General features: G+C 49.5%; 1 pseudogene; it reads right to left on the reverse strand.

Annotated features, from left to right (window-relative positions):
• Nucleotides 1-9,626: 9,626 nt before the first annotated feature.
• LOC114236509 (V-type proton ATPase subunit e 1-like) lies at nucleotides 9,627-25,419 on the reverse strand (annotated as a pseudogene).
• Nucleotides 25,420-25,856: the final 437 nt, after the last annotated feature.

Genomic DNA, 25,856 nt, shown 5'->3' on the forward strand with positions numbered 1-25,856 from the left:
CACAACTACTGAGCCCGTGTGCCACAACTTCTGAAGCCCGTGCGCCTGGAGCCTGTGCTCCACAACAAGAGAAGACAACGCAATTAGAAGCCCGCGCACTTCAACGAAGAGTAGCCCCCGCTCGCCTCAACTAGAGAAAGCCTGCGCGCAGCAACAAAGACCCAACACAGCCAAAAATAAATCCATAAAATAAAATAAAAATGAATAAAATCTATCTTTAAAAAAAAAAAAGAATAGGGCTTCCCTGGTGGCGCAGTGGTTGAGAATCTGCGTGCCAATGCAGGGGACACGGGTTTGAGCCCTGGTCTGGGAAGATCCCACATGCCGCGGAGCAACTAGGCCCGTGAGCCACAATTACTGAGCCTGCGTGTCTGGAGCCTGTGCTCCACAACAAGAGAGGCCGCGATAGTGAGAGGCCCGCGCACCGCGATGAAGAGTGGCCCCCGCTCGCCGCAACTAGAGAAAACCCTCGCACAGAAACGAAGACCCAACACAGCCAAAAATAAATAAATAAATAAATAAAATTAAAAAAAAAGAAAAGAGTATTAAAAAAAAATGGATAAACAAGATCCTACTGTAGAGCACAGGGAAATATATTCAATATCCTATGATAAACCACAATCAGAAAGAATAATGAAAAAGAACATATATATGTATAACTGAATCACTTTGCTGTACAGCAGAAATTAACACAACATTGTAAATCAACTATACTTCAATAAAATAAATAAATAAATAAAACAAAGCCAAATTGCTGGGCCTACCCTCAGAGAGTCTGATGCTGTGGGTCTGGGGTGGGACCTGAGAGTCTGCATTTCCAGCGAGCTTGCAGGTGAGGTTGACTCTGCTGGTCTGAGGCAATAGGAAGTCAGCAGTATCAGGGCTGGTCCGTATGATTTGAATAAGGTGTAAAGTGCTTCTTTCTCTAGTTGGGCAAAACTGCATGTGAGGAATGAGGTTCCTGATTCATTTGGGACCTTTCTGGACCTCCACCTGGGGGATGCTTGGAGAGAATGTGGATTCAACTGGAAGGAAGAAGAGGGGCTGCCTAGACGGGGAGGGCAGGGGTTTCACAACTTATCAAAGTACCAATTCAGACCCCTCCCTTTGTATTTGTAAATTGATCCCTGGTGCTCTGCTGCCCCCTAGTGGTGGGCAATTCTGTACCGCCTCCTTTGGGAGGTGCCCCTTGATTGCTGACTGTAGGTGGGGGGTGCCTGCTCCCCCGACCCCAAGGCCAGGGTCCTGGTACTTGCTCTTTCTTGGGAACTGATCTGCTGTCAGTCATTTACACTTTAGTAAGAGTCAGTTCAAGTCCTTGAGCTCCGTTCCAGGGGAGACTGCCACTTAAATCCCAAAGCTTATGCTGGAGAACAGGAAGGATTCCCCACTGGCTTTAAGTTTCATGTGACAGAGAATAAAGGGAAGGGTCCTTCCAAGAACCCTGCAGAGCAGCTGCCTCCTCTGACCTGGCAAGGTGGGAGAACCTGGCCGAGGTCCTGTTTCCCAGCTCTGGGCACTGCAACCTGGAAGGGCGGGTGTGCATTTTACATCTGCCTTGTGAGATGCTCACCTCTGATTCTGGGCGCTTGCCCTGCGCTCAGCATTATTGCTGCATCTTACAGCAGCCCTCCAAGGTCACAGTTACCAGCGGGGGCTCAGACAGGCTCAGAGGCTTGCTACCTTCATAACCGGAAAGCGAAGTGTCTGGAAGACATCTGAGTGGGCAGGCCAGTGGGTGGTTGATCCTGGAACTCTATGGACCTGGAACTCAGGGAGGCAAAAGCTGAAGGGGGATGTAGGGTGACCTGCACGTTAATAGCACTTAAAGCTTTTCAGGGAGGGTGGGTCCAAGGAGGAGGGAAGAGGCCCAGGGTCAGGCGTCAGAGGGGAAGGAAAGGAGCTGGCAGGAGACGCCAGGAGAGAGGGGAACGGGGCGGGGGGTGAGGACTGTAGGTGTTGACAGGCAGATGCCAGCTGGAAGTGTGCAGTCTCAGAAAAATCCGTCGTTTGATCAGCCACTTTGCTGGCTGTAGGTCAAAGCCTGACTGCTTTGAAGAGGGGCCAGGGACCCAGCCTGCAGCTCCGTCCCTGGGGTGGAACTGAACTCAGGCACCTTCCCCGTCCTTTTGCTTGAAGGCCAATTTGGAGGGATGCGGCCACAAGCCAAAGAAAGTCTGGGGCCACCAGCAGCTGGAAGGATCTTCCCCTAGAGCCTTCCGAGGGAGGTGACCCTGCCAACACCTTGATTTTTGGACTTCTGGCCTCCAGACTGTGGGAAAATATATGTCTGGGGGTTTTTTGGTTTTGTTTTTAATTAATTTATTTATCTTTGGCTGTGTTGGGTCTTCGTTGCTGCATGCGGGCTTTCTCTAGTTGCAGCGAGCGGGGGCCACTCTTCGCTGCGGTGCGCAGGCTTCTCATTGCAGTGGCTTCTCTTGTTGTGGAGCACGGGCCCTAGGCCCGCGGGCCTCAGTAGTTGTGGCACATGGGCTCAGCAGTTCTGGCTCTCGGGCTCTAGAGCGCAGGCTCAGTAGTTGTGGTGTACGGGCTTAGATGCTCCACGGCATGTGGGATCTTCCCGGACCAGGGCTCGAACCCATGCCCCCTGCAGTGGCAGGCGGATTCTTAACTACTGCACCACCAGGGAAGCCCCATGTCTGTTGTTTTAAGTCACTCAGTTTAGGTACTTTGTTATGGCAGCCCTAGAAAACTAATATAATAAATATCGAAATATCTGTATACATATATAGATATAAAATAGATAGCCTCCCTTGCCTACATATATCATACATTGTATAAAATGAGAGTATACCGGCCGTGTCAGTGTTTGTCAAAGTGTGGTCCGAGGAACCCCTGCATTGCCTGGGGACCTCATCAAAAATGAAGATCGCCGGACCCCTCCCAGACCTACAGGACCAGGCTCTCTGGGGGCGGCCCCTAAATGGGCATTTTAAGCCAGCTTTCCAGGTGATTCTGAAGGACCCGGAGGCCTGGAACTCCAGCGGTCCCCTGGATGTAGCCGTGAGGGTGACTTGAGGGCAGGTGGGAGGAGAGTCATCACGGAGGGCCCCGGAAAGCATCCGAGCAGAAGAGGAGGGACAAGGACAGACTGTTCTGCTGAGGGGAGGTGGCTGGCGTGCCTTCCTCGAGGCTGGTGTGTGCTCGGCCCAGATGTTCGGGGTCACAGGGACCCAGCTCCTCCCCCTTGCAGCTGCCTGTGGGAGGAGCCAGGAGCACAAAGGCTGCTTGACACGGTCCCTCTGCACGCCTGGCCTTCCCAGACGCTTCGGCAGCTGCTCCGTGTCAGGCTCCTCCAGGAATTCCAGGGCCCAGGAAAGAGGCCGGGGTTGACATCCCAGAAGCAGCTGGTGGGATGGGCCACAGGCCCATCTGGAAGTTTCCGGGCCTCAGGGAACATTTATGTAACCAGTTCAGAGGGGACGTTTGGACGGTGGATTAGCTGAGGACACAGGAACCCCCCACACGCTTCGCCGAGGGTCAGGGCAGCCCCTCCCAGCCAGTCCGTGTAACGAGGACCATCCCTTATCCTCAAGTGGGAGCCAGGGAACCCGGGAGAAACCCTTAGCCCAGCCCTGGGAGGGGACCGTCCCTTATCCCGCATGACCCCCGCCTGCTCCACGCTGCCGGGGGAGGAAGGGCAGATGCACATGTGTAAGCTCTCCTTTTGCTTCGTCACTCACAGTTGGCGGAGGGCTTGGCACGCAGTAGGCGTTCGCTAGAGTTTGCCGAGTGAACGCGTGGACGCATGGACCAGGTTTCTACCCGGGAGGTGGGATCTGGGCCGAGCAGGGCTTCTCAGAGCGGGGTGCCCGGCCAGCAGCATTAGCATTCCCTGAGAACTTGGTAGAAATGCAGGTTCCTGGGCCCCGCCCAGACCTCTTGAATCAGAAGCCCGATGGGTGGGTGATAGGCTCTATAACCTTTGGGGGTCCTGCTGCCTCCCCGAGGGAGAGAACTACTGTGTAGCGGGGTGACGGTCAGCCCTGGCTGAGTGCTAGCGTCACCTTGGGAGCCTACAGCGCCAAACCAGCACCGGGCTCCCTGCAGGCTGGCGGATCAGAGCCCCTGGCGCGGGGCCGGGCCTTAGCTGCGCCCCGTGATTCTCTTGGGCAGCCGGATTGCGAACACACAGTGGGCCTGGGGAGTGACACGGGTTTGGGTTCAAATCCTGGCCCTGCCTCTTAAAAGCTGGGAGACTTTGGGGACATCAGTTTCTTCATCTAAAAACAGAGGACCGTGGTAACAGGACCTTTCTCATAGGTGCCATGGAGAGTAAGGTGTTCATTTCTGTCTCGTGCTCCCAACAGCGTTTGGGACAGAGCAACTAGTAAGTGGGGGCTGCTATTATTGGTAGTAGTAGTATTACTATTCTTACTATTCCTCCTACTGTTATTATTACTACTACTATTACTACCATGATTATGATCACTACTATTACTCCTGCCATCACTATTACTATTACTACCATCATTATCACTGTTATCACTATTGTTACTATTGCTACTAGTATTAATACTATTATCACTGTTATGATTACCACTGCTATTACTATCATTACTAGCATTGTTATCATTGCTACTATTAATACTATTACCATTATTACTACGATTAGTAGTACATTGCTATTGCTACAGCTTCTATTATTACTGCTGCTAGTATTATTACTATTAGTATTATTGCTACTATGACTATTACTACTGCTGCTACTATTTTGTCAAGGCAGAAGAACTCTGTCCTCCAAAATTCTTCAAGGAGGGACAATCACCTCTCATGCAGGCTGAGTTCTGGACTCTTGGATCAGGAACGCAACTAAAAGTCCAACCCTTTGCAGAACCAAAGGGGTCAAGGTCTTCCCGGGCCTCCAGTGCTACAGCACCTGGCTGCACCCATGGTGGGGGAAAGCCCTTTGGCATTCACTGGCTGGAGGCCGCAGAGGCCTGGAGCACGGCCTCCTTCCCCTGCATTTGCATTTGGGGGGGTTTATCTCCCTGGAATGGGGCCATGATCTTCCCCAGACAGTCGGGGGATCCCCCTGTGCCAGACTCAGTCCTTCAGGCTCACATTTTAAAACGTTTCAAACTTTTGTCCTTCCTGAGCAAACAGATGAGATTTACGGGGGAGGTTGCTTCCAAGTGGCTCTTCCCCACCCAAATCCTATCTTCTCGGGGTTAGACGTGAAACAAAACAGTGCACCTCTCCACGCTTTTGAAGCCAGGGAAGGGAACACCTCATTTTTTTAGAAAGGCCCAAGTACTGCAGGAAGATGTCAAGCACTTGGAGCTGTGGTGTGCTTTGCACGTTCCTTTGGGAGAAAGGGAGAAAATATGATACTGAACTCAAAAACGAAATTCTTTTAGAATTCAGAATACAATCCACACACCTGGACTTAACAAATGGAGCAAAAATTTCTTGCAGAGATGGTGAGGACAGAGCTTGGCTGGCAGCTCCTGGTGGAAACAGGTGAGGTTAAACTATGGAGTCCCCACTATGGGACTTTTCTCTCCCTGCTCTGAGCAGCCAGACTTACTCTCTGGAAAAAGCTGAAAAACTACCTCCATCAGAGGCAAGGATTGTCCTAGAATTGATCGAATGCATATTGATTTTCACTTGTGGTTTTCCCTAATTATTGTATTAGTACATGGTCATTAGCGATCATTTGGGAAACAGAAAAAGGTAGAAAGAGGAGAATCCTGTGTTCAGAGAGAACCTCTGTTGATCTTTGGTGAATTTCCTTTCAGTCTTTTTTTTGTACGTTTTAAAACAAGGATATTGTACTGCAGATTACGTTTTGTATTTTTTAAATTTACCACGACAAAGATTTTTCTTTCCCCCGCCCAGCACCTGGACCAGTTTCTCTAAGCCAGTCACCTGGGGGTGACTGTGACCCTGCCTTCTCCCTCTGCCCAAAGCCCATGAACCCCCAAGTCCTGTCAGGGTGGCCCCCTCAGTATCTCTCAACCCACCCACTTCTCTCCATCCCCTCGGCCACGCCGCCCAGAAGTGGAGGGAAGCACTTTAGAAATATTTGGCTGTGGGCCTCTCACCAGGGCTGGGCTAAGGTCTCCTCCCGGGTTCCCTGGCTCCCACTCTGAACTCCAACCATCCATTCTCCACACTGTAGCCAGAACACGCTTTCAAAATGCAAATGTGATCATGTCCCCCCACCCCCACCCCGGTTAAAACCTCAATTGCCGTAGCCCACTGCTCCTAGGATAAAGACCGGATTCCTCCTCCAGGAAGCCTCCCTGACTGCACACATGAACACGCCCACTTCATGGCACCGCACGCCCCCGACTGCCATTCTCGAGGGTGTTGGCGGGTCCACCGTCCAGCATCCCTGAATCACGGCCCCTTTGGGAACCACTCCATCGGCGGTGCTCAGCCAAGAGCAAGCACTCTGAGAACGCATCTGTGGATGAATGAGCGCCATCCATAAACAGTGCTGGTGCAGCCTTATTATTCACATCGCGATTTCTTACGTCTTGCCTTCTTGCCGGAAGTTAGGATACGTGATCACGCAGTGTGGTGCATCTCCACACAGCCACAAAATTTTGGCATTGCCATCTTAAATGCTGAGGATGGTATGATCACTCCAGTTTCATCTGGTTCTTAGTCTATAGACTTTCTGGGGAAATAGCTCGGCAAAAAAGTGGAGACTAGAGACAGTGGTCCCTGGAAACCCTGTTAGTTACCTGCATCCTTGCCTCCCAGGCATGGAAGGAGCAGCCCCAACCTGGGATGTCCCCTCTCCTGGGGTCGGGAGATGCAGGTGTCCTGTGACCATTATACTAATCACTGAAGACCACTGTCAAAGAGGGAGCCGCCTGGGGCCATTCTGAAAGGCAGCTGCCCAGGTGAGCCGAGGCCACAGGTCCAGCCCAAACAAAAAAACTGTTGGAATCTTCCCAGGGGCCAGCTTCTGAACTGTCTCTCCTCGACTATACCTTGGGGTTAGGTCCCCAAGCCCCTGGGGCCAATGCAGCAATGACACAGGAAGAGGCTACCGAGGGGTGAAACGTGGAGCCTGAGGTTTTCGGGGACCCGTCCCTGCCGACACTTCAGGGTTTTCCTAAGGTTCCCTAAGGTTTGCCATCACTGTTCTTTCGGTTGAAATAATAATTCTCTTCCAAAGGGGCAGGTGGTGAGGTTTGTGACTCTTGCTTTTGGCAAAGAAACAAGGGGAAAAACAAACCCACACAGTCTGGAAGGAAAGGAGCTGGCCAAAGAGTGAGATTTGGACCTAGTTCCTCAGCATCTGGGCCACGAACGGAGAAAATGAAGTGTTTCAGCCTCAAAATCATCGTCATTCTGATCAACATCGCCGCCGCCGTTATAAAGTTTGTCCAGCCTTGAGCCAAGGCTGTGGGCACTATTACTGTCTGTATTTCAGGGACAAGAAGGTGGAGGTTTAGACTCAAGATGTCAGGGCTTCTAAGTGGCAGGGCTGGGCCTGCGCCGCACGCAGATTCCTTACCTGGGCATCCTTGTCTGCGGTGTTCCCCTGCGCCCCGGACATCCAGCCAGCTCCGGCAGGTAGAAGGCTGGGAAGTTGAAAGATCAGGTTGAGTGGGGACCTTGGGCCCAATTTTCCCATTGGTGTGATCACTCCAATTTCATTATCAGGGGGAAGAAATCTGGCTCTTAGTCTATAGAATTTCTAGGGAAATAGCTCAGCAAAAAGTAGACACTAGAGACAATGGTTCCTGAAAATCCTGTTAGTTATCTGCATCCTTGGCTCCTGGGGATGGAAGGGGTGGCCCCAACCCCAGACGTTCCCTCTCCTGGAGTGGGTTCTGGTCTCCCCGTAGATGTCACCCCTCTTGCTCATAGGAGGGTGTGGCAGTGTTCCAGTGTGGATCCCAAGGCCACCACGTCCTAGCCACAGCACCTCGGGCAAGTTAATTACACGCCTGGAGCCTCAGTTTTCCCACCTATAAAATGGGCTCAGGGTACCTAACTCACAGATTTGCCGGGAAGCCATTTTGCCCCCTCTCCTCCTTTGGGCCTTGGTGTAAATTATTTCCACCTGGAAGCCTTTCCGCTCCCACCCTGCTCCGGACAAGTAGGTTCCCGGAGCACCTCTCCTTGGACCCTCCTCACCCTTGAAATTCCTGTCCTGTGTTCGTTGCTTCCCTGAGGGCGAGGGCGGGGGCGGGGTCTGTCTCGTTGACCCTGGAACCACCAGGGTCAGCTCCAGGGCCTGGCACACAGTGGGTGCTTTTGGCATCTCTGGAGCTGGGAGGGACAGGTGAGGATGTCGAGGGCAGCCGGGGCCTCTCAAACAACCCGAGCAATGGGCCGCCCACCTGAACGTGGTAATCTGCAGCAGCCACTGGGGGGACTGAGCGGGCACAGGTGTGTTTCAGTGTTTGTGGATGTCGAGCACCTGAAAGACAGGTGCTGGGCTGCGCTGTGACATCACAGATTTGGGGCTACTTCCTTTTTTTTGGTGGTTATTTTCTGTAACCTTTTTATTTTGGTATAATTGCAACAGAAAAGTTGCAATAATATAAGGGATTCCCGTGTACCTTCACCCAGATTCATTTACATCTTGCCCCATTCTTTCTCTATGTTTTCATGTAAATATAATATATACATAAGTTGCAAACATCAGCCACTTTTCTCCCTAAACACTCTGGTGTGTCTTTCCTAAGAACACGACTTTCTATTACCTAAATGCAAAAAAATGATCCAAATCAGGAAATTTAACATCTTACCAGAGTATAATACAGCTGAACCTCAGAGATATTGCTGGCTCGATTCCAGACTACTGCAATAAAGCAAATATTGCAATAAATCACCCGAATTTTTTGGTTTCCCAGTGCATATGAAAGTTATGTTTATACTATAGTCTGTTAAGTGTGCAATTACATTATGTCTGAAAAAACAATGTACATGCCTTAATTTAAAAATACTGCATTGCTAAAACATTCTAACCATCATCCGAGCCGTCAGTGAGTCATAACCTTTTTGCTGGTGGGGGGGCTTGCCTGGGTGTTGATGGCCGCTGACTGATCAGGGCAGTGGCTACTGAAGGATGTCATGACTGCGGCAATTTCTTTCTTTCTTTTGTTTTAGAGAGCAGAAAAATAATTCATTCCAAAGGAGGGCAGAAATAAGAAATTCATCCTGAAAACATACTTTGGTATAATTCTGGTGGGACAGATTTTCCCTCTGAACATGTTCTCCTACTGACTGCCCCACTGGAGTCTTATTGTCACGTAACAGTTTTTAAACACTTCGCTGATTCTCATGTTGTGAGTAGGCAGGAGCCATCTTCAAATCCACAGTTTCCAAGGAGAGAGTAATGTTATTTCTCCGAAGAACAGCATTTTCTACCTCGGAAGAGTACATAAACATTTTATAGAGGCAGCACAGTTTAGACTCAATAGGCACACCATTCATCAAAGTGCAAAAAAGGTGACAGGAAAAAATACTGCATTGTCGAATAAGATATTCAAATGTGGTGGGAACGTTTAAGGCAGCTGACGGCCAAAGTGGGCGAGTCAAGGAAGGTGGTCTGGGTATGGAGGTGATTTTGCATCCAGAGGAGTTCTCTTCGTGACCTCAATGACTGAGCACTGGCGAGCAGGTCTTCTTACTCAAGGCCAATGATGCTTGAGGTTCCAGATGGTTTCATTTCTCAACTGTGGTCCAAAGAGGGGGTTGAGTTGGGCCAGAACTGCAATCAGCCAGAAGAGGTACCTGCAAACGGAACAGGTCACCAACATGGTGATCCTGACTCCCCGGATGGGACCCTTAGGGATGAAGCAGGGTCACCAGGAAGCCGACGAAGCCCCAGAACACGCGCATCACGATGAGGGACGCGGTGAGGCCGGTATACGCCACGGTTGCTGCGGGAGGTGCCAGTCCCTGCCCCGCCGCCTCACTCGCGGCAATTTCTTAAAATAAGACAACAGGGGCTTCCCTGGTGGCGCAGTGGTTGAGAGTCTGCCTGCCAATGCAGGGGACACGGGTTCGAGCCCTGGTCTGGGAAGATCCCACATGCCGCGGAGCGACTGGGCCCGTGAGCCACAACTACTGAGCCTGCGCGTCTGGAGCCTGTGCTCCGCAACAAGAGAGGCCGCGACAGTGAGAGGCCCGCGCACCGCGATGAAGAGCGGCCCCCGCTTGCCGCAACTGGAGAAAGCCCTCGCACAGAAACGAAGACCCAACACAGCCATAAATAAATAAATAAATAAATTAATTAATTAATAATAAGACAACAGTCAAGTTTGCCACATCGATTGACTTCCGTGAACAATTTCTCTGTAGCATGTAATGCTGTCTGATAGCATTTGACCCACAGTAGAACTTCTTTCAAAACTGGAGTCAGGGCTTCCCTGGTGGCGCAGTGGTTGAGAATCTGCCTGCTAATGCAGGGGACACGGGTTCGAGCCCTGGTCTGGGAAAATCCCACATGCCGCGGAGCAACTAGGCCCGTGAGCCACAACTACTGAGCCTGCGCGTCTGGAGCCTGTGCTCCGCAACAAGAGAGGCCGCGACAGTGAGAGGCCCGCACACCGCGATGAAGAGTGGCCTCTGCTTGCCACAACTAGAGAAAGCCCTCGCACAGAAACAAAGACCCAACATAGCAATCAATCAATCAATCAATCAATCTTTAAAAAAAAAACAAACAAAAAAAACAGTCAGGTTGGCAGGACAAGGGGTCCCGGAGAGCGTGGAAACAAACAGCCACCCCATCCTAAACACAGACCAGCTTTCTTTAATAAATGCTGTCACATAATAAACATCATTCATCAAGGTTTCACTTCATAAAAAAAACAACAAAAAAAAAAAAACTGGAGTCAGTCTTCCCAAACCCTGCTTTATCAACTAAGTTGATATAATATTCTAAATCCTTGGGACATCCCTGGTGGTCCAGTGGTTCCACTGCAGGGGGCGCAGGTTCCATCCTTGGTTGGGGACTAAGATCCTGCATGCTGCGTGGCGTGGCCAAAAAAAAAAAAAATCTAAATCCTTTGTTGTCATCTCAACAATCTTCACAGCACCTTCACCTGGAGTAGATTCCATCTCAAGAAACCACTTTCTTTGTTCATCTATAAGAAGCAACTCCTCATCCGTTCAAGTTTTATCATGAGATTGCATCAATTCAGTCACATCTTCAGGCTCTACTTTTCTTTTTTAAACGTTATTTCCAGTGCACTTTTTTTTTCTTAATTAATTTATTTATTCTTGGCTGCCTTGGGTCTTTGTTGCTGCGCACGGGCTTTCTCTAGTTGTGGCGAGCAGGGGCTTCTCACTGCGTTGTCTTCTCTTGTGGAGCATGGGCTCTAGGCGCGCAGGCTCAATAGTTGTGGCACGTGGGCTCAGTAGCTGTGGCTCGCAGGCTCTAGAGCGCAGGCTCAGTAGTTGTGGCGTGCGGGCTTAGTTGCTCCGTGGCATGTGGGATCTTCCCGGACCAGGGCTCGAACCTGTGTCCCCTGCATTGGCAGGCGGATTCTTAACCATTGCACCACCAAGGAAGCCCCCAGGCTCCACTTCTAACTCTAGTTCTCTTGCTGTTTCCACCACATCTGCAGTTCCTTCCTCCACTAAATCCTGAACCCCTGAAAGCTGTCCATGAGGGCTGGAATCAACTTCTTCCAAACTCCTGTGTATGTCAATATTTGGACCTCTTCCCATGAACCATGAATGTTCTTAATGGCTGTTTCCTCTGCCGTGACCATCTCTCGTTCAGTGCAACCACCTTCATGGATGATCTGAGCCGCAGCTTCTGGAGGACTTGCTGCAGCTTCCCCCTCGGCACCTGCGGCTTCACCTGGCGCTTTCGTGCTACGGAGGCGGCTTCTGTCCTTCAACCTCATGAACTGACCTTTGTTTCAGACTTTCCTCTGCAGCTCCCTCCCCTCTCTCAGCCTTCGTAGAACTGGAGAGAGTTGGGGCCTTGCTCCGGATTAGGCTGTAGCTTCAGGGAATGTGGCTGGTTTGATCTTCTATCCAGACCATTCAGACTTTCTCCATATCAGCAGTACGCCTGTTTCACTTTCTCATCATCCGTGTGTTCACTGGAGCAGCACTTTAATTTCCTTCAGGAACCTTCTTTTGCATTCACAACTTGGCTGACAGTTTGGCAAGAGAGGCCTCGCTTTTGGCCTGTCTTGGCTTTTAACATGTCTTCCTCACTAAGCTTCTAGCTTTTGATTTAAAATGAGAGATGTACGACTCTTCCTTTCACTTGAACACTTAGAGGTTATTGCAGGGTTATTAATTGGCCTAATTTCAATATTGTTGTGTCTCGGAATAGGGAGGTCCGAGGAGAGGGAGAGAGGGGGGAACGGCTGGTCTATGGATTGGTCAGAACACACATGATATTTATGGATTAAGTCTGCCTTCTAATATGGGTGTGGTTTGTGGCGCCCCCGAACAATTACAAGAGTCACATTAAGATCACTGATCACAGATCACCATAACAAATATAACAATGGAAAAGTTGGAAATATTGTGAGAATTACCAAAATATGACACAGAAACAGGAAGTGAGCAAAGGCTGTTGGGAAAATGGCGCTGATAGACCTGCTGGACACAGGGCCGCCACAAACCAGCAATCTGTAAAAAATAGTATCCAAGAAGCGCAATAAAGGGAAGTGCAATAAACCAAGGTTGGCCTGTACTAGTAGGGCATCACAGTATATTTCGTGTACTCTAACGTGTCACAGTGCTACTGTGTAACCCACAGCTCACTCTCTAGGTCATCCCAGCGAAGCCTCTAGGAAGCCTTTATTTCCCGGGCCCAGGACCCACTTGTGTGTAGTTACCCCGTTCCTTTGTCTCCTCCGATTTGGAATGGTTTCCTGGACTGTCTTTCTTTCTTGACTTGCTTTTTTTTTTTTTTAATATTTTTGCCTTGTTTTGTGTCCTCAATTGGTTTTTCACTTCAGTTACTTTTTTTTTTTTTTTTTAATTAATTTATTTATTTATTTATTTATTTTTGGCTGTGCTGGGTCTTCGTTTCTGTGCGAGGGCTTTCTCTAGTTGTGGCAAGTGGGGGCCACTCTTCATCGCGCTGCGCAGGCCTCTCACCATCGCGGCCTCTCCCGCTGCGGAGCACAGGCTCCAGACGCGCAGGCTCAGCAACCGTGGCTCACGGGCCCAGCCGCTCCGCGGCACGTGGGATCTTCCCAGGCCAGGGCCCGAACCTGCGTCTCCTGCATTAGCAGGCAGGTTCTCAACCACTGCGCCACCAGGGAAGCCCCTCTTGACTTGCTTTTAAGAGTGTCCTTCTTGGACTTCCCTGGTGGTACAGTGGTTAAGAATCCACCTGCCAAAAAAAAAAAAAAAAAAAGAATCCACCTGCCAATGCAGGGGACTCGGATTCGAGCCCTGGTCCGGGAAGATGCCACATGCCGTGGAGCAGCTAAGCCCATGCGCCACAACTACTGAGCCTGTGTGCCGCAACTACTGAAGCCCTTGTGCCACAACTACTGAGCCCGCGCGCCTAAAGCCCGTGCTCCACAACAAGAGAAGCCACCGCAATGAGAAGCCTGCGCAACGAAGCCCACAACGAAGCCCGCAACAAAGAGTAGCCCCTGCTCGCCGCAACTAGAGAAAGCCTGCGTGCAGCAAGGAAGACCCAATGCAGCCAAAAAAATATATAAATAAATGAATAAATTTATAACAACAACAACAAAGAGAGTGTCCTTCTTGTTTTGACGCATGAGTTGGGAACTCTGAAAGCCATTCGGAGCCAAGTTTGGAGAATCAAGTGTGTTATGAAACTGATGCCCACCTTTCTGGTTACATCCTGTCACGTGGCCCTGAAATGTGGCTGTGAGCGACCCTGGGTCAGGGACTCCCTCTGAGGGTGGCGTGGCCTAGCGGTCAGGAGCAGGCAGTTTAATCCAACTGCTCGGGCTCAAATCCTGGCTCTGTTCCTTCTAGCCTGTGTGACCTTGGGCAAGTCACCTACCCTCTCTGTGCCTCAGTTTCCTCATCTGTGAAATGGAGATAATACTGGTAGCTACCGCATGAGGCTGTTATGAGGATTGATAAGTTAATATTTGTAAAGAGCTGAGAACAGTGCCTGGCATGGGTGAAATGGGGAGGATTTTTGGAATACGGTGGCTGTGGGGTTTCAACCATACAATCTTAAAGATGCAGTGAGTGTCACATTAATTCTGGGTACAGTGACTCGGTCTTATGAAAGTATTCATGCTCCCCGCTGTTCCTTTACCCTGGACTCTCCCTTTACACACACACACACACACGGGAGGAAACACAAGACCTCCTTTTCTCTGCTGATTTTCTAAGCCCAGAACACCAGGCGGGAAGGACATTTAAACTGTCACCTGAGGCTCCCAGCCTCCAATCCACTGCCTTCCGAGACTCTGGCTGGAAAAGGATTGGTTGCCACTCCCCAGACAACTCACCGGGAGAATTACTCCCCTTCACTGTTTTCCCTATTTTAGCTAGAATCACTGAACGAGGCAGGCAGGGTGAACATGGGGAAGGGGGCCTTGCAGAAACAAGTCCTCTTCTCGTAGGGCTGAGGAAGCAGCCTGTGGACCCAGCTCGCAGGTTTCCTGCACAGGGAAATCAACTTCTCCCCCTTCCATCCGTGTGGGCTCGGTTTACAACCACACACATCCTCACCTACAGCCCAGGGCTCCTGACACCGGAAAACAGGGCCAGGCTCCCATGGGCTTCTCCTGGTCTAGTCCGGTCAGTTTCATGTTCATTCATTCACTCATTTGTTCATCCATGTGTTGCTGGTATGAGCACTTTCTGTTGCTCAGCTATTTTTATAACCAGTCACTTATTATTGTGATACAATCAGACACATTTGCAGGGCTTTCTTTGTTATCGTATTATTCATCAGCCTTTATTAAATAGTCCAGGTGTTGTTTTAAACACCTTACACACACTATCTCATCGACTCCTCGTGACCACTCTATGAGACAGGTACTATTATTGGGCCCCTTGTACAGATAAGGAAATGGAAGCACAGAGAGGTTAAGGAACTTGCCCAAGATCACACAGCTAGAAGGGACCCCACAGGGACTCTGACCCTGGGGCTCCTCATTCTTTAGTTATACCCCCTTGCTTGATGATATCAGAGATGAAAAAGAGTTCTGAGACGGTGAGAGAAGCTGATGGTCACGTGGTTTGAGGATGAAGCCCAGCTCAGGCCTATCAGCTGTGGGACAAGTCTCCAAGGCGGGTGGGTCTCCCACTGGGGCTCAGAGAGGGACCTCAAAGACCGCCTACACTCAGCAAGTGGAGTGGACCTGGGATCCAGCGCAGGTCTGAGGTTCTGGCTGTGCACCTGGGTGCTGTGTGCCCCGGCGTAGTGGCCAAGGTCACAGAGGGGCAGCCGGGTCTACGGGAAGGTTTGGCCAGCATCTGGTTCTGCCTCTTGTCTGCATGACTTTGGCCCAATGATTTAACTCGGGCCTCTGGCAAGTGGGCATAACAACAACTCTTAGGTCATGGGGCTGACGTGACGACAAGATAAAGCATTTTAGCACGCTCAGCTCAACAAGGAGGAGGAAACAGGGCCCTTCACTTTGACATTGTGCTGTATTTGTTATCTTGAAGCAAGCCAAGGGAGGGGAGGGGGTGGCAGTGTGGTTTGAATTAAGCTGTTTATATGCACCCTCGTCCAGTGACAAATGGCTGTAGTGACGGAGGAGCGTGGTTTCAATTTTCCATCTGGGATCAGACGTCTCGAGGCTCTGCCAGCCTTGTCCGGAAGTGGGCAGGTCATCCTAGCAGCCTCGGGAAGGGGGGAAGGTGGCTCTTGATCCGCCTGCCTGCGCCACCAGACCAGCCGGGGGAGGAAGACAGTCCTCGCTGACCTCGCCTGGGCCTCGCTGGGACTTTCGCTCTGTCCTCGCCGGTGTGTCCACACGCACCCCTGCGTGACAAGGCCATCTTATTTGAGAGGCAAAACCGTGTTAGCCCAGGTCCACGCCCATCAGTAGAGATGCTTCATCTCAATCCACCCATGGGCCAGGGCTGGTGCTTCCAGCCCAGCCCAGCAGGGAGGGTCGGGCCATATCGGCAGCCGGAAGGGCAGGCTGGGCTTCTGTTCATTTCTGTCTTGATTTCCGAAGTCCCACAGAGTGCAAGGGCTCGCCAGAGGCAACTCAAGCTGGAAAGAAGCTCGTGATGAAGGCAGGTCTGGGATTGAGCTCAGGGGACAGATGGGCCTGGGCAAGGTGCTCGGCTGCGCTGGGCCTCGGTTTCCCCATCTGTAAATGGGGTATGTGGGGTTGTGGCGAGGAATAAATAGGGGATGTCTGTGAGGTGCGGTGAATTTTCCAGCCACCCACTCCTGTGAGGAAACTTGACCTTTGGATCTCAAGTCCCCCCCTCCTCTCCCCGCTATCTAATGAACTTGGTGGAATAAAACTGGTCATTCAGAGAAAGACATCCTGGTTTTCCGTGTTGTTTCAAGTTTAAATCAGTTCATTCAGAAGGCCCTCCTTCCCCCGTTCTCCTTGAGGTGGTTTTTAATGGCCTTTAAAAACAGAAGTCAGAGCCCAGCCCTCCATGGCCCTGGACCCACCTGTGGCCCCCATTTCCCTGGAGTCAAACCCCAGTCCTTCCCACGGCCCGATGGCTGTCCCCAGTCTGTCCTCGGCTCTCGCTGCCCTTGCCCGTGCTCTCCCTCCCCGTGGCCTCCGTTGGGCCCTTGGACCAGGCACGTTCTCTCTCCAGCACCTTGGGGCTCGCCGCTCCCTCCACCTGGAACTCTCTGCCCTCTGACTGCCACTGGGCTCCTCCCTCACCTCCATCCCCCCTTTTCAAATGTCACCTTCTCAGGGACCTGACCTCACCTTCCTGACCAATCAGTGTAAAATACCAACAGCCCCAGACTCGGCACTCCCTGACCCCTTCCTTCTTTGATCTTTATAGCACTTCTCACCAACTGACATAGAACGTGTGTAACTTGTTTTGTTTAATGCCTGCTTCCCCCACATGAATGTAAGCTCCATGTGGGAGCAGACACACTTGTATCTATTGTTTTTTTTCATCTGTAGTGTCTCTAGGACCCAGACAGTGCCTAACACACAGTAGGTGTTCAATAAATGTCAGATGGATGGGGGAAGGGATGAATGGATGGATGGATGGATGGATGGATAGATGGATAGATGGATAGATGGATGGATGGATGGATGGATAGATGGATGGATGGGTGGATGGATGGATGGCTGGATGGTAGATGATGGATGATGGATGGATGGACGGATGAATGGATGGGTGGGTGGGTGGGTAGATGGTGGATGATGGATGGATGGACGGAGGGATGATGGATGGATGGATGGATGGATGAATGGATGGGTGGGTGGGTGGGTAGATGGTAGATGATGGATGTTGGATGGATGGGTGGGTAGATGGATGGGTAGATGGATGGATGGGTGGGTAGATGGGTGGATGGTAGATGATGGATGATGGAGGGATGGGTGGGTGGCCGTCTTCAGTCTGCAGGCTGGGGAATCCTGCAAGTTCTGGAAGGAAGTGGGGAACAAGTCCCTTCTACTCTCCAGTTTCCTGGAACTGAGCTGGGGGTTTCCTCCCTTTGTCCCCGCCGGACTCCAGCACAATGAGAGGCAGGCACAGGTGGCCCTTCACAGCACCCTGTACTTATTTAAGCAAAAAAGGGACCTGTTACAAGAACACTGTGATTCCCACAGAATCTCAAGGAGGGCTGGAGGACCAGGCAGGGGGGTTCTGCAGCCAGAAATGACACCCAAAATCAGAATGGTCTGGTGGGACCAGACCTGTGGGTAGCTGCCATACAGCCCGCCAGGGTGGGAGTCCAGACTCTCCTGTTATCCCATGCCTAGGGTTGCCAGATGAAACAGAGGTGAGCCAGTTCACTTTGAACTGCACAAAAACAACAGTATTTTAGTAAAGGTATGTTCCATACAATATTTTAATGTTATTATTATTATTTTACTTTGTCTAAATCTGGCACCCCCACCTGCTATCCCTGAAGTCCCTCCCACTGCTCCCCCGAGAAAAGGCTCTGGACACCAGCTTCCTTGCACCAGGGGCTCCCAAGTGGAAGTTACAGAAACACGTCCCAGGCATGCACCCTAGCTGCAAGGGATTCTGGGAAAGCAAGTGTCTCCAAGTTGCTACAGCACGAGGGAGGCTCAGCCTCCTGGGGCTGGGGAGCCCCTCAGACCATGGCCAGCAGCTGGGTTTAGGCTTCTGCTCTCCCATTCTCTGCAGAGGCTGGGCAGGGTGAAGAACCAGATTCTCCCCAAACCTGCTGTGTGGTCCATGAGATGTGGCTTTTGAGATCCGAGCATCCTTTTCCTCAACCTATTTTCTCCACCAGAGAGTTTCACGTATCTATTTAGATACAGTCTCCACCAAAAGGAAGTAGGGCTCCTTGGAGAAATGACTGATTCCAGGACTAGGGCAAGGCAAGTACAAGGCGAGCCAGGAACACCTTGTGCCAGAAAGCTGAGCCAAAACTGATGGGCTGTGTCACAAGGACACAGAGCCAGCTGGAAGGGGCTCCCGTTGCTCAAATCTGGGATGATTGGAGCATCAGAAAAAAAAAAAAGCAACCAACATTGTAATACACTGCATAAAATAAGAATTAGTGAGTCCACAACAATATATGCCTGTGTGTATATATATTTGTATATAACATGTGTGTATATATATTGTATATAACATGTATATTCCAAGTAATACACTTGGAATATACGTTTATAAAATACAACGTGTGTGTGAATAAATAAACGAATACGGGAGACGGGAAACCTCTTCCTTAGAGGAAAGAGCCAACTGATAAATGTGGAAGGTGTAGCATAATTAGAGCAGTTACCATTTGACAGCCATCATAAAATACTTGTTTCAGGGAAGAGGCATCACTAGAGGGTAAAACTGGTGAGTGAAGGTTTTCTGGGGATAGGATATTTACATAGTTCCAATATATCTCTCTGCAAGATAATTATCTATTACCAAAAAATATAGGAACTTCACAGTGGAAAAATCTGGCAGACACCACCTTAATCAAGATCTCAAAATTGACATCAGAGCCCACAGCAAATAGACACATGCCCTTGGTATGAGGCACTGAGAAGCTTACAATGTCACTTCTGTGAGATTCCTTCCAAAAACGTGTCATCTGAATCTCAAGGAAAAAACATAAGACAAACTTGATTTGAGGAACGTTCCACAAAATATCTGGTCAGTAATCTTTTTAAAAATGTCAACATCATAAAAGAAGAACATAAAATAAGGAGTTGTCCAGATTCAAGGACACTAATAAGACATGAAAACTGAACGTGATTCATTAGCTGAGATTTTCTTTTGCCATAACGGACATTCCTGGGACAATCAGCAAAATCTGAATAAGGTCTGTAGATAAGATCACATAATGCATCCATTTTAACTTCCCTGATTCAGATAATTATACCAGGGTTTTGTAAGAAAATGTCTCCTTCCTCAGAAGAGAATGTTCTTGTTCTTAGGAAATACTGAAATATTTAGAGATAAAGTGGGTCTCATGTCTGCAACTCCCTCTTAAATAGAAAAGAAAAAAGGCAAAAAGGATGATCAAGGAAATGCAGTAAATGTTCATATCTGGGGAAGCTGCATGAAGGGTAGAGGGGAATTCTTTGGAGTATTTGTGTGACTTTTCTGCAAGTCTGAAATGACATCAAAAGAAAAAATTAAAAAAACCAGAAATCTGTCTAGTAAATCAAAAGCTAAATAAAATTCACCTCTTTGTTCCTGCTGTTCTGCTGTGGTCTCCCTTCCCTGAGAACAGCAGGGGCTGCTGCCTGAAGGCCCAGGGCAGGGTTTTAGATGGAAAAAAGTGGCAGGAATGCACAATATATTTGTTAAAATAATGGTATACAACTAACATGTATACAGCATTTATTATGTACCAGGCTTCCAAATGTTTTTAAAAAACTGTACTAACTTCTTTGAATCTCGTAACAACCATACAAAGTAGTTGCTATTACAGCACTACTCACAACAGCCAAGACATGGAAACAACCTAAATGTAAACAGATGAATGGATAAAGATGTGGTACATATATACAATGGAATACTACTCAGCCATAAAAAAAACCGTAATGCCATTTGCAGCAACATGGGTGGACCTAGAGATTATCATATAAGTGAAGTCAGACAGAGAAAGACAAATACCATATGATATCACTTATATGTGGAATCTAAAATATGACACAAATGAACTTATCTACGAAACAGAAACAAACTCACAGACATAGAGAACAGACTCGTGGTTGCCAAGGGGGAGGGGGAGTGGGGGAGGGAAGGAATGGGAGTTTGGGATTAGCAGATGCAAACCATTATACAGAGAATGCATAAACAACAAGGTCCTACTGTAGAGCACAGGGAAATAGATTCAATATCCTGTGATAAACCATAATGGAAAAGAATATGAAAAAATATATATGTGTGTATAACTGAGTCACTTTGCTGTACAGCAGAAATTAACACAACATTGTAAATCAACTGTACTTCGATAAAATAAATTTAAAAAAAAACACAAAGTAGCTGCTATTATTGTTCCCATTTTAGGGAAACTGACGCACAGAGAGGTTGAGTAACCTGTCCAAGGTTTCGCAGAGTGTCAAGTAGTAGAGCTGGGATTTGAACCCAGGCCCGCTGGCTCCAGATTCTTTTCCCACCCCTCAGAAGTGTCATATTGGGAAGATTTAAAGATTCAAACTATGAGGGGCTGAAAAGGGAAAACGGGACACGGCACAGACTGGAGATCGGAGCCATATCACTCACTAATTCCCAGAGTGCTGCCCCAACAGCGAGCGACGGAGGGGCTGGGGCAAAGACCCCAAAGAGCGCATGGTGGCCAATCCAAGTGTCCAGGGAGGTAAGCTATCACGTGGGCAACCAGCTACCACTGCTCAGCCTGCAGGACTGCTGTCTACCTGTTAGACTGGGTTGAACAGTACCCCTCCCAAATGCATGCCTTCCTGGAACCTCAGAATGTGACCTCGCTTTGAATTGGGATCTTTGCAGGTGTAATTAGTTAAGGATCTTGAGATGGCCATGTAAGCTGGGGCAGAAATTGGAGTGATGCGGTCATAAGCCAAGGGATGCCTGGGGCCCCCAGAAGCTGGAAGAGGCAGGAAGGACCCTCCCCTGGAATCTTCAGAGAGAGCGTGGCCCTGCCCACACCTTGATTTCAGACTTCTGGCTTCCAGAACTGTGAGAGAATACATTTCTGTTGTTTAAGCCACGGTACTTGTGGTCATTTGTTACAGCAGCTCTAAGGAACTACACCTGTGGAAGTTCACAGGTGAGCTGCACCTTAACTACCCAAGGTCCCTTCTCCCATTCTTCTTCATAGGACCCGCTTTACAGTTGGATCTGCAATGTGCTCAGGAAAAAATATGCATCTCTCCCAACTTCCTTGCAGCTAGGAATGGCTGTGGGACCCAATTCTGACCAACAAATTGTCAGTGGAAATTTACCGGCTGCGACTTCTGGGAAAGCTATGCTTCCATTGTTTTTCTGGGTGAGTTAGACTTGGGTTCTACTCTCCCAGCAATGGCAGAGTAGCTACAATCAGACCAACCATTCTATACGTGGCAACCATGAACTCCAGACAAAATATAAAATACAACGCTCTGATGGTTATTGGGAGAAGCAAAGGCAGGCAGAAACTGCATGGGAGTCAACACTTGGAGGAAGGGGACTGCACTGTGTGAGTCTCCAGTGTTTTTCAACTTTTTGCCTGAACACAGCCCTAGTCACCATCCTAGAGGGGTGGCTAAACGTCTAAAAGAAGCCTCAAATCTTGAAGAACCAGAGGATGCAGCAGCTGGAAAGTGAGAAGGGAACCTCCAGAAAGGAGAGAGTTGCAGAAGGGGAATGCCAAATTCTGGGTACAAGCTCTGCCCAAGTCTCTGGCTGGCCGCTGAACCAGGCATGCACACAGCAGACTCCCAGCAGCTCAGCGGAGGCCAACAGAACCGAGAGTGATTTCAGCTGCAGGCCACTGCAGTGGAGAAGAGTTTGAGTCCAGACAAGTTAATTCCCTGCTCAAACAAAATGTAACAACCTAGAATCTCCAGGGTGCCTTACTGACAATGTCCAAGATATAATCTAAAATTACTAGACATACAAAGAAATAAACAAACCAAAAAAATGTGTCCATCCTCAAGAGAAGAGGTCAGCACACTATGGCCCAGGGGACGGTCGTCTGCTTTTTCGTTTTTCTTTTTTTTTTTTTTTGGTCTACTTTTAAAAATGAAGTTTTACTGAAACACAGTCACGTGTATCCACTTACATATCGTCTACGGCTGCTCTCAGACCACAACCACAAAGTTAAATCATGACAGAGATGCTCACAAACCTAAAATATTTATCAATCGGGTCCTTTAAGAAAAAGTATGCCAACCCCTGTTCAAGAGAAAAGACAATGAATGGTGACTGGTCCAGATACAGGGATTAGCTGATCTATATCTAGGTTGAAGTCATAAAGAAAAATACATTCAAAATAAATGAAAAACTGAGAAATTTCACCAAGAATTAGAAAATTAGGAAAAGAACCAACTGGACATTCTAGAATGGAAAAATACAATATCTATAATAAAAGGGGGCAAAATCAACTGCCATATGGCTTCTGCCTTTTGAAATGTCTCTTCCTTTCTGGAATGTCTATGACTTGCTGGAGGTGAACCAGTCATTTTTCTTTTTTTTTTAAATTAACCAATTAATTAATTATTTATTTTTGGCTGCGTTGGGTCTTTGTTGATGTGTGTGGGCTTTCTCTAGTTGTGGCGAGCGGGGGCTACTCTTTGTTGCATGCGTGGGCTTCTCATTGCGGTGGCTTCTCTTGTTGCAGAACACAGGCTCTAGGCGCACCGGCTTTAGTAGTTGTGGCACGCAAGCTCCGCAGCTGTGGCTCATGGGCTTAGTTGCTCCGTGGCATGTGGGATCTTCTTGGGCCAGGGCTCGAACCCGTGTCCCCTGCACTGGCAGGCAGATTCTTAACCACTGCACCACCAGAGAAGTCCAAAGCAGTCATCTTTCAACCGCAAGGACACATGCCATGTGCTGAGGATGGCAGAGCAGTAAGTGGGAAGGAACCTGGTCCTTGAGAACTCCCCAGCACTGCACCCGCTCATCTAGGAAATGGGAATTTCTCACAACATCCTCACCCTCCTACCTTCCACTGTGGCTGGGTCTCTGTTACATGCAGCCCAACACATTTCTAGCTGACATGTTGACAAAGAAAATCTAATTAGGATTTGAATTATTGTATTCGACAAGTATATTGAATTAGCAAGTTGCTGATGGAGACGTGTGCTTATTAGATGAGACAGCATGTGTTTGGTGCCCATTCAGTGCTGGCACATGGTGGCACTTGGCACAGGTGAGTTCCTTTGCCACCTTCCTGGGTCAGGTAGGGGCGGGGGCAGCGGGCCTGGGCTATGACAGCAGGATGGAGAGGAAATATCCTTGGGACCACAGCCATGCTTGGTGTAAGAAGGTGAGAGCAGGTGAGCTACGAGCCTGCTGCCTGACGAAGCCAGCCCATCCCCGTCCAGCGTGGTGGCAGCCAGGTCCCACAGGGAGGCCTTTTGCCCACCTCGGAGGCAGGCCAGGCTCTGACAGAAGAATTGGTTTAATGGTCTGTCTCCCTGGTCCTTGGGTGAAGGCTGCTACCACTTTAGTTGGCCAAGATGAAAGAGCCAAAGGAATGCCATGAGGTTTTCAACACCTGGGCCTTTGGCAACAAATTTATTTTTTTAAGGGGCTAAAAGACTTTTTAAGGCCCAGTGGTAGTCTAGGACAGGTTTTGGTTTGGTGTGAAAAACTGGAAGGAAAATGGATAAAACAAACAAATAAAATTGAACCCAGTAAAACATAACGGTTTCAGGACCACCTACAAAGCTGTAGGGTTTTTGTTTTTCTTTTATAGAATGAAGTGGCCATGGTTTGAAGAGCCAGGATTCCATAGCTCATGTCACCCCTTCCGTGGGTCCCCAGGGCCCTCTGGGCAGGGCGGAGGAGGGAAAGGCAGGTCTCTGCTGGGAGCCAGAATCAGGAAAGAGGATTTAAAGGAGATCTAGTCTGAGGATCTTCTAGCTTCTGCTTGTATTCTTCCAAGGATGAGGAGCTCACTCTCTCTTCACAGGGGCCATTTCATCTTTGGAAGTTCCACCAATTTGAATCTTCTTTATTGTATTTGGTAGAAATCTGTCTCCCTGGGGCATGTAACCCCTGGCACTAGTTCCATGCTGCAAAGCGATATAGTGATCAAATGTGGCAGCTGCGTGTGCCCACCAAGGGCTGAGCACGTCTCAAGTTCGACCTCATTTAATCCGCATAACCACCCCTTGGAGTAGACACTGTTATTATTTCCCTTTAACGGAGGAGGTCACTGACGCTCAGAAAGGTTGAGCGACTTGCCCGGCGTCACACAGCTGGTGAAGAGCTGATGTGGGATTCAAACTCCGGCATGTCTGCGTCCTAGCTCTTAACTCTTACACCACATGACCCCTTCATGGCCCCCGGTCAGCCTCTCTTTACTCTAAACCTTCCTGTTCTATCACGACTCCTCGTGATAAACCTAGGAATGGGCACGTGACCCATCAGTGATGAAAGGGATTTAGAAACAAGTCTGCTGGGTGATCCCGGGAAAGATTTTCTTCCCTGAGAAAAGAGAGAATACTGTGAGAAGGAGGACCCTCCCCCTCATCCCTTTGTCCCGTCTCAGACTCAGTGCGGGGACAGTTTGCGGCCGGTGGCCGTCCTGACCACAGAGGACGGGGCGAGGTTTGCAGGGATGCTGACCATGTGTCCCGACATCTCTGAGCTGCTGTCCCCGAATCATCTCCCTCCTGACTTCTCACATAAGATATCTGAACGTTTCTCCGAGCGATGATTCTGCTCAGGCAGCAGAATCACCCTGAGGGCTTGTTAACTCCCAGAGGTCTGACTCACTGGGTTTAGGCTGGGGCCTGAGAATCTGTCTTTCTGACAAGTCCCGGGGCTGTTAGATGGGCTTTGTGTTATCTGCAGCCCCGAAGCATGCCAACCAGTACACACGGTTGCCATTATTAGTCGAGCACCTTTCAGCCTACAGCTCCCCTGTAATCTCTGCACTGCGGTGGGGATGCTGTGAGAAATTCCCATTTCCTAGATGAGCAGCCTGAGGCCCGAAGAGGCAAGAGTGACTTGTCCGAGGTCCCTCGATTGGTAAGAGGTGGAGGCAACCCAGGGACTCCCAAGTCCGTGCTCTGTCCCTGTGTCACCTTGTGCCGGAGCCCCCTCTGTCGGGGGTCCCCAAGCAGCGTGGCGCTGGCATTCAGCCTGCTTACAGCACTCCTGCAGACCTTTGCTGCGTCTCAGGCGGATTCTGCAAGAAGGAAGGGCCAGCTCCCTCCTCAGCTGCCAGTTCATCGTTTGTATGTTGGAGGTTTGGGGACCAGAAGTTTGGGGCCCAGGATTGTGGCGTCCTGGGAGCTCAGAAGAACTTCCAGAAACAGGAGAAAGAGGCACACCAAGGAAGGCTGCAGATTCTGCGGGAGGAAAGCCGGAAGGAAGGCTCCCAATGCCCTGGGGTTGCTGTCAGTGGGGTTGGGGAGGGCATTTCTATGGCCCTGACAATGCATTCGTCAGAAACCAGTATTTCCCAAACATCAGTCACTATTACCCCATCTTCGTGGGTTCTGCGGCCCACCTGCACACCTGCTTATGTGATATTTTAAAATCAACATTTAAAAAGCCTTAGATATATTTATTTAAAAGGAAAGCTGGGAATCCCATGGTGGTCTAGCGGTTAGGACTCTGAGCTTCCACTGCAGGGGGCACGGGTTCGATCCCTGGTCGGGGAACTA

This window comes from Balaenoptera acutorostrata, chromosome 19, assembly GCF_949987535.1.
Source record: "Balaenoptera acutorostrata chromosome 19, mBalAcu1.1, whole genome shotgun sequence".
Classification (NCBI taxonomy): Eukaryota; Metazoa; Chordata; class Mammalia; order Artiodactyla; family Balaenopteridae; genus Balaenoptera; species Balaenoptera acutorostrata.